Here is an 8,818-nt window from a genome sequence, read left to right on the forward strand (position 1 = left end):
CCTGAAGACTTACATATGATTAGTTAAGCTCCAGTGTGATCATAGAGGACTATTAGAAGGATACACTGTAACCACCTCCCATCCCTCCCTTTCATCCTCCTGCTCCTCCCTCCTTTATTCCCAGTGACTTTCCCACTCCTCCTTCATTGCACTCTTAACCTGGCAATCTCCTTCCCCGATTACACAATCTTCCCACCCTCCAGATATTTTTCTTTTGTAAATTAATCATAGTGTCAGCTCCTTCCAGGAGCTCAACCTCTCCTCTACCCAGCCACAGACATTAGAACAAGTTATTGGACCAGTGTGGAGGAGGGGAGGGACAACAGCAGTAATGACAGCACTTGGTAGGGGGCTGTGCCACCCCTTTTTGGAAGTCTGCCAATCAGTCCCTGGCCCCCACCACTCGGTGGCTTTAACTGAAGAAAGGGGGCAGGGCTAAAAGCAGGATGGGGGTGGGGGGCTGCCTTTGCAGTCTTGGCTGTAACTGTTGTAAGTTCATAAAACAGAGAGAAAGCACTGGAACATTGGCAAGGTGGGGAGATTGCAGAGAAGGCGGGGAGCTGAAGGGGAGTTTGGGATATGAGAGAGGACAGGAAAGAGGCTGAGCAGGTAGAGAAGAAGTGGGGAGAAGAAAGGAAAGAGTAGGAAGACATGGACTCATCTTTTGTGATCAGATGCAATCACTGAGATCTACGTATTATAATAATAACAATAATACTGGTATTTGTTAAGCACTTACTATGTGTCAAGCACTGTTCTAAGCTCTGGAGTAGATACAAGGTAATCAGGTTGGACACAGTCCCTGTCCCATTTGAGACTCACAGTCTCAATCCCCATTGTACAGATAAATGAGGCACAGAGAAGTAACTTGGTCAAGGTCACACAGCAGACAAGTGGTGGAGCTGGGATTACGTATGCCAGGGTCAATCGGAAATCATGCAGAGCACATCCCCGGGTGAAAGTAGGAGAGGATAGTCATAATCTGAGGCTTGCCAGATCTCTGTCCCTAGTAAAGCATCCCCTGACTGATTTTCCATCTCTACTCTCCCAGCTGCCCTCTCAGGGTCGCATCTGGAGAGTTTCCAATACTCTACCAGTCTCGATTATAGGAAGGAGAATCAAGCAGAGGCCTACCCATTTCATTCCTAGCTTGGCCAGTGGCTAGTGAGTGGAAGGCAATCTGCTACATGTCAAAACTCCCCTGTGCTGGGCAGCAGCAGCATGAAAGAGTCCAAGACAGAGACTTGTTTATGGAACAGAAAGAGGCAATGATAAACCATTTTCATATTTTTATCAAGAAAACTCTATGGGTACACTGCCAGAACAAATGCAGATGGAAGTGGGGCATTTTGGGAGAGATGAGTCCATGGCATCGCTATGGGTCAGACATGACCCGACAACATAAGACAACAACAGCGACTCTCCCATCCATTCCCTCCCCAGTACAAAGTCTTGAACACATAACTCTGGGTAAAATGCAGATATTTCATTTATTTTGTACTTGAGCTGGAACCTGCAGCTTCCATATCACCTCCATTTTTTATATGAAGTCCGATCAATTAGCCTTTCTGTGTTGGCCAGTGTCACCTGTTTCAAATTAGGCTCCTGGAGGCCAGAGACTGTATCTGTTGTACAACACCCAAAGTTGTATCATGAGCACATTAGGATTAATAAATCATCTTTGAAGGCTTTAAAAAGAGAGACTTCTGTCTGATATAAGCTCCTATTACAGTCCTCTTCTGTAGCAACCACACCAAAATAAACAGAATAAAATTAAACCTGAAATTCAGCTTGTGTGGTGAGAGCAGTCCTATCTCCATGTTTATACTAGTACTCCACAGGAAGTGCTGCAAAGGAAGTTCAGACATAAACTATCTGTGCGCGATGGGTAAGCAGAATTCTACTTGGTTAGGGGCGTCACCACCACAGTTGTATTTTTGAAGTTCCCAGGAAACAGGGCAAATTGAAGTTACTTATGCCAGCAATCCTTTCCGGGAATGGAGATCTGAGGTTTTGTTGGACTGCATTTGATGCTTTCCCAGAGATGATAACTAGACCACTAGTTAATTCACAGGGACCATAGAGTCAACATTGCCTAGTGGATAGAGCACGGGCCTGGGAGTCAGAGGACCTGGGTTCTAGTCCTGGCTCTGTTATATGTCTGCTGTGCAACCTTGGGTAAGTCACTTAAATTCTCTGTGCACCAGTTCCCTCATCTGTAAAATGGAGATTAAGAGTGTGAGCCCCATATGGGACAGGAACTGTGTCCATCCCGATTAGCTTGTCTCTACCCCAGGGCTTAGAACATAGTAAATGCTTAACAAGTACCATAATTATTATCTACTTAAGATAATTTTGTATTTTACTAACTAAATGTTCCTGAAATGTAAATTCAAAGGACCATTATGCGTTCTGAAGCTTGTTCAGGGTCATGATGGGGAGGCATTCTACTGAGCCCTGACTAGCACCTCAAAATATTCAGACACAGACAAATTTCATTATGCTGTAACTGTGATTAACAGTTCTGCCATTCATAACATTTAAATTCATAAGCCCTGTCATGAATCCCATGGGTTGATGTTTTCTGACTGGTTCTAGCACTTTTCTTCTTGGGCACTTGAGAAAGCTGAACAAGGATTTTAGCACTTCAATAAAGCATCGCAATAATGTTAACTTGTTCCTTGGGGTAGACACTTAAAATTACCACCAAAATATCTTATACCAACTCGGGTAAACTAACATATACAATAGAAGCACCTATATTCAATCTTCAATCTCTGTTCAATATATGCCAAAGCTTAAGGTACATATCTAGTCACCTAAATTTACCCTCAGGAGTTTCTTCAGACGAGCTTTCCATTTTACACTTCTCACCAATTGTCATTCCTTAAAATTATGTTATATGCAGGGGCAGGGGGTGGAGGGTGACCAGATTTTCTCCCAGTGACAGTGGAAAAATCCCTCCCACTGGGTGAGACTTCCAAAGGACAGAGCAATGTCCAACCAACTGAGGAGCAATACGGTGGAAGTGGGAGAGTGGAGAAACAGGCCAAAAAGTGATGCAAGCATCCAAATGGAAACATATTCAGAGGAAGAGAGATTGTGAAACGCCCTTCCTGTTGCATTGACTCTCCCCAACCTAATGATATGAAATACAATTACTCTCCTCCCTTCTAAGCCTTTTTGAAGGGACATCTCCTCCAAGAGGCCTTCCCTGACTAAGCCCTCCTTTCCTTTTTTTCAACTCCCTTCTGGATCACCCCGACTTGTTCCTTTTATATTTCATCCCCCACCCATCTCCACAGCACTTATGTCCATACCTGTAATTCATTTATTTATATTAATATCCTCTGCCACTCTAGATTATAAACTTGCTGAGGGAGGGAATGTGTCAGTTATTTTGTTATACTGTACTCTCCCAACACTTAATACAGTGCTCTGCATACAATAAGAGCTTAAGAAATATGAGTGACTGGTTGACCCCAATTCCATTTCTTGGCATCTTGTCTCAACATGAAAGCTCTCCCTTTCTTCAAAGTCTCTCTAAAATCACATCTCCTCCAGGAGGTCTTTCCTGATCAATTCTGATTTCCTCACCCTTTAACCCTCTCAACTTTTAATTCCTCACCTCCCCAGCACCTAAGCACTTGTGTACCCTATTGCACAAATATACACCTTTTTTTCTCCCATTTCCCTCCTTACCTGTAATTTATTTTAATGTCTGTTTCTGTTGCAACATTTTAAGCTGCTCGAAGACAGAGATTTGTCTATTAACTCTATTGTAGTCTCCCAAGTGCTCAGTGAAGTGAGCCCTCACAGAGCCATTTTTCAATGACTGTTTTTGATCCCGTGAGTGACAGCAGTGAACAACAGTAGTGAAGAACAAATTCATGCAGGAACTGGCTGCTCTGCTTCAGGACAGACCATTGCAGGGTGCAGGGCAGGCCCACTGGGTAGAACACAGGAGAAGTGGTCTTCCCTCCCTGCTCTACCTATTAACGGGCCTGGTTCAATCAACAATGACCACATAGAGCCACATCTGCAATTCCTAAAGCTGATGAAAAGCAGTCCCTTTAAATGGCGAGGGAGAAGGAGTGAGAGGAGGCTTGCAGTCAGGGTCGCCAGCATCGACTCAGGCATAGCCGAGGCGGCAGAAACTTCTCCAGACCTTCCGACGTAGAATAAACGGTACGGACTCAGTGAAAAGAAAGAGTTGGGAACCTACGTTTGTTGGAGTGGGTTTGAATGTGTGTGTGTATGTCTTACCCCCTACACATAGGTGAAATATTAAGTAAAGCTGCCCACAGTAATCTTGGTGGTTTGGCTCTTCACTTTGAACTTGATACAGAGTGTCTGGTTTAGGAAATTCTGGATCGGTATGAGCCCTGGAATCATAACACTTAATATAATCCTCTGCACAGAAGAAGCCCTCCAATAGTATTGATTGATTGCTGACTACATAGAACCAGCCAGAGGAGTTTAACAATGTTTATAGTAATAATAATGATAATAATAACAATAATTGTGGTATTAAGCATTTACTATGTGCCAAGCATTGTACTAAACGCTGGGATAGATACAGGCAAGTCAGGTTGGACAAGGTCCCTGTCCCATGTGGAGCTCACCATCTCAATCCCCATATTCATTCATTCATTCATTCATTCATTCATTCATATTTACTGAGTTTACTATGTGCAGAGCACTGTACTAAGCACTTGGAATGTACAATTCAGCAGCAGATAGAGACAATTCCTGCCCAACAACAGGCTTATAGTCTAAATGGAGGAGACAGACAACAAAACAGAACAAAACAAAACAAGTAACCTGGTGTTAATATCATCATGATAAATAGAATCATAGATATATACACATTATTAACAAAATATATAGAGTAATAAATAATATATACAAATATGCACAAGGGCTGTGGGGAGGGGAAGAGCCGGGGCGGGTGTAGGGGCAATGGGAAGGGGAGGAGGGGTAGAGGGAAAGGGAGGGGTCCATCTGGGAAGGCCTCCTGGAGGAGGTGAGCTCTCAATATGGCTTTAAATAGGGGAAGAGAGTTAGTTTGGCAGATTTGAGAAGGGAGGACATTCCAGGTCAGCAGTAGGACATGGGCCAGAGGTCAACGGAGGGACAGTTGCGAACGAGGGACCGTGAGGAGGTTAGTGGCAGAGGCGCGGAGTGTACGGGGTGGGTTGTAGAAGGAGAGAAGGGAGATGGGGTAGGAGGGGGCCAGGTGATGGAGAGCTCTGAAGCCAAGAGTTAGGAGTTTTTGTTTCATACGAAGGTTGATAGGCAACCACTGGAGGTTTTTGAGGAGGGGAGTGACATGCCCAGAGCGTTTCTGAAGAAAGATGATCCAGGCAGTGGAATGAAGAATAGACTGGAGTGAGGAGAGACAGAAGGATGGGAGATCAGAGAGGCGGTTGACACAGTAATCCAGTCGGGATGTTACAGAGCAGGTAATTGAGGCACAGGGGAGTGAAGTGATTTACCTATGGCCACACAGCAGACAAGTGGCCGATTAATGTGGGCACCCTATCTGAATCCCCTACCGCCTGCGTCATCTCACCCTTGTCGTCCCATCGCTATCACTACCTGGCCCAGATTCTAGTTAACACTGTAGCCCACTGCTCTGCTCACAGTTTAACAGTCTCATTTCAGAACTTGGTTGCTCCTAGTGGGTCTCTGGGGCTGCTCATCATCCTACTCCTCCCTCCTTGTGCTGGAGAAGGCCTAGATTGTGGTCCATGCACATTCTTACACCAAAACATTATGCTAAGCACTTTGGAGATTACAATGCATGGAAAGAACACACTTCCTGTTATAATAGTGATGATTATACTATTTGTTAAGCACTATATGCCAGGCACTTTTCTAAATACTGAGTTTGATATGAGTTAATCCAGTTGGACACAGGCCCTCTCCCACATAGGGCTTACAGTTTTACAACTTACTTGACAGATGAGGGAACTGAAGTTAATGACTTGTCGAAGGTCATACAGCTGACAAGTAACAGAAACAGAATTAGAACCCAAGACCTTCTGACTACCAGGTCCGGGTTCTATCCACTAGACCACACTCTTATCCCTCCTCTCCCACTAGTCTGCTGTTGGCCTTGGGCAAGCTACTAAACTTCTCCTGCCTCAGTTACCTCATCTGGAAAATGAGATTAAGACTGTGAGCCCCAAGTTGGACGACCTAATTACTTTGTATATATATCTCAGTGCTTAGAACAGTGTTTGGCACATAGTGCTTAATAAATACCATAATTATTATAATGGGCAGAACACGAAGTTAAAAATTATTTACAGAAAAGAGAACAAAACTACAACTATTAGGGTTTAAGTGTTTTTTTTTCCATTCTCCAAGAAATGTTACCCCTCCAGCCACTCTTTTTTTGTTGGTGGTGGTTCTTCCTCCTCTTACTCCACAGTTGTGCGTGTTTCTCAAAGCTCTGTTCTGGACCCCCTCCTTTCCACATTTTCCATTTATCTCCTCAAAGGAATGTACTCCCATGACTTCAACTAACATCTCTCTGTGGTTCGCTCCCAAATCTATCTTGAAAGCCACAGTATCTCACATATTCTGTGGTTTCATATTTCCTCTTGCCCCAGGACATCTCCAAATGAATGTACCACTTAGCACCTCAAGCTCAATATTTCTAAAACTGAAGTTATCTTCCCTCTTAAATCCCTGATGTGTCAACTGAAGCAAGAATCACTGGCTAAACAGACTGATCTGTCCTTCAACTCTACCACACCCTCTTCAGTATTGCTGGGAGGGTATTACAGAACAGAGTCCTTGGGAAGGATTTGTGTGAAGGGCAATTGTCAGTCAATCATATTTGTAGAGTGCTTAATGTGTGCAGAGCATTGTACTATGCACTTGGGAGAGTTCAATATAACAGAGTTGGTAGATGAATCCCCACCAGGAGCTTATAGTCTAGTGGGGGAGAAAGACATCAATATAAATAAATTATGGGTTTGAACATAAAACCTTTAGGCTGACTGTGGGATGAAGAAAGGGTACAAATCTAAAGACAAAAGTGACACAGAATGGAGAGGGTGGTAGGGGAAATGAGGGCTAAGGTAGGGGAGAAGATGCGATTTTAATAAGGCTTTGAAGGTGGGGAGAGTAATTGTCTGTCATATATGAAGGGGCAGGGAGTTCCAGGCAAGAAATACCTTCTCCAATCCATGTGAGTCTAGAGAGCCCATTCTTTGGAGGTTTATAGCAGCCAGTTTAAATCCCCATAAAACCAAAATATTATTTCTTGCACTTCTCAATATGTTGCATTCTCCCCCAGTGGAAACACGACTGGCAGGAGTTAGGATGTGTAAATCATGTGGTGCAAACCACTAGCACTGCAATCACATTTTTCCTACACATTCTTGATCCTAAAGTCACAGGACTGGATCTTTATGGGATCCAAAAAGTCCATTTTCCCTCTAAAATTGGAGAGGAATTGCATTGATGAATTGAGCATCTGTTTCTATGCTCTCAATTTATCAAGGACATATATTCATTTTGATACTTTTGTGCAGAAGAAAGCTAAGGAGGAGCATCACTTAGATGGCTGGCCCCATCATTCATAGTTGATTAGCCCTAGCAATTCAAGTATCAAATCTGCTCAACCCTTTGATACATCAAACAATAGCTACCTTCAAGGTGGTTTAGTGGCCAAGAGATTTAAAATATATTTGACTTATGCAAAACCATAAAGTTGAAATTCACATTTATTTTCCAAATAGAAGTCAAATAAATGGACAATACCATCTTTACCCCGCCAAGCAACCCTCTTCAATTCCAGGAGTACAACTAAAAATATTCTGACCAACACACTATAATCTCTGGATGCCTATATCAGCTTCATTTTTTTAAATGTTATTTATTAAGTGTTTACTGTATGCTAGGCACCATGCTAAGCAGAAGGGTAGATACAAGGTAATCAGGTTGGACAGAATCCATGTCCCATATTGGACTCAGTCTTAATCCCCATTTTCCAGATAAGTGAGACACAGAGAAGTTAAGTGACTTGTCCAAGGTCACAAGCAGATATGGGGCAGAGGCAGGATTAGAACAAAGGTCTCCTGACTCCCAGGCCCATGCTCTATCCCCTAGAAAACACAGTTTATCATGATCACCTCATAAAATTATGTTATGTATTACTTTTGTTTGTTATTTTTTTCAAAATCACATGAATCTAGGTTTCAAACCAAAGGGCAATCATGAGCCATATTATAAAAAGGAGTTTAACCTCCAATAACAGCAGAAAGAGCATGGAAAGGTTCATGGTTCCAATTCCACTCTTCTCACTTATTTCAAAAGCCATGTCCCCCTAATTGAGCACATTTTTTTAAGGTTCCTACTGGCCATTCCCATTTTTTCCTAGAAAGTTGTGGTTCCTAAGAAATTCTGGGAAATACAGCTCAGGAGACATTTGGAAAGTGTACACTCAGGGAAATAAGGAATTTTTGCACTAAATTCCCTACATCATCACAGTCTTTGGTCAACATTCCCCAGGCAGATGTGACTGGAGTTTACCCCAGACAAGCTATACCAAAAGGCTCCATGCTGGGATTGTCCACTTGCCTAGGCCTGAAGGGAGTCTTGAATTATTTATTTTGCATAAATTTCAGATAATGACTAAATGACCCACTTTCAATGAGCAATTGATCTTTATAAGCAATGCTGATGAAGGCAGGTGCTACCCTCCCTGGAGCATTACTTCACAACCTCATTCTCCAAAAATCTCATAATCCAACTAATCCAGCTCAAGAGAGAGATAATGAGCCCCACTAAAGCATCAATC

General features: G+C 43.0%; 1 non-coding gene across 1 annotated transcript; it reads left to right on the top strand.

The window, feature by feature from the left end:
- The first annotated feature begins 1,053 nt into the window (after window positions 1-1,053).
- LOC114816496 lies at window positions 1,054-1,191 on the top strand. Its single transcript, XR_003764279.1, has one exon. It is a non-coding gene; the product is annotated as a small nucleolar RNA SNORA7 (small nucleolar RNA).
- The last annotated feature ends 7,627 nt before the right edge of the window (window positions 1,192-8,818 follow it).

The sequence above is a fragment of the Ornithorhynchus anatinus genome, chromosome 1, assembly GCF_004115215.2.
Source record: "Ornithorhynchus anatinus isolate Pmale09 chromosome 1, mOrnAna1.pri.v4, whole genome shotgun sequence".
Classification (NCBI taxonomy): Eukaryota; Metazoa; Chordata; class Mammalia; order Monotremata; family Ornithorhynchidae; genus Ornithorhynchus; species Ornithorhynchus anatinus.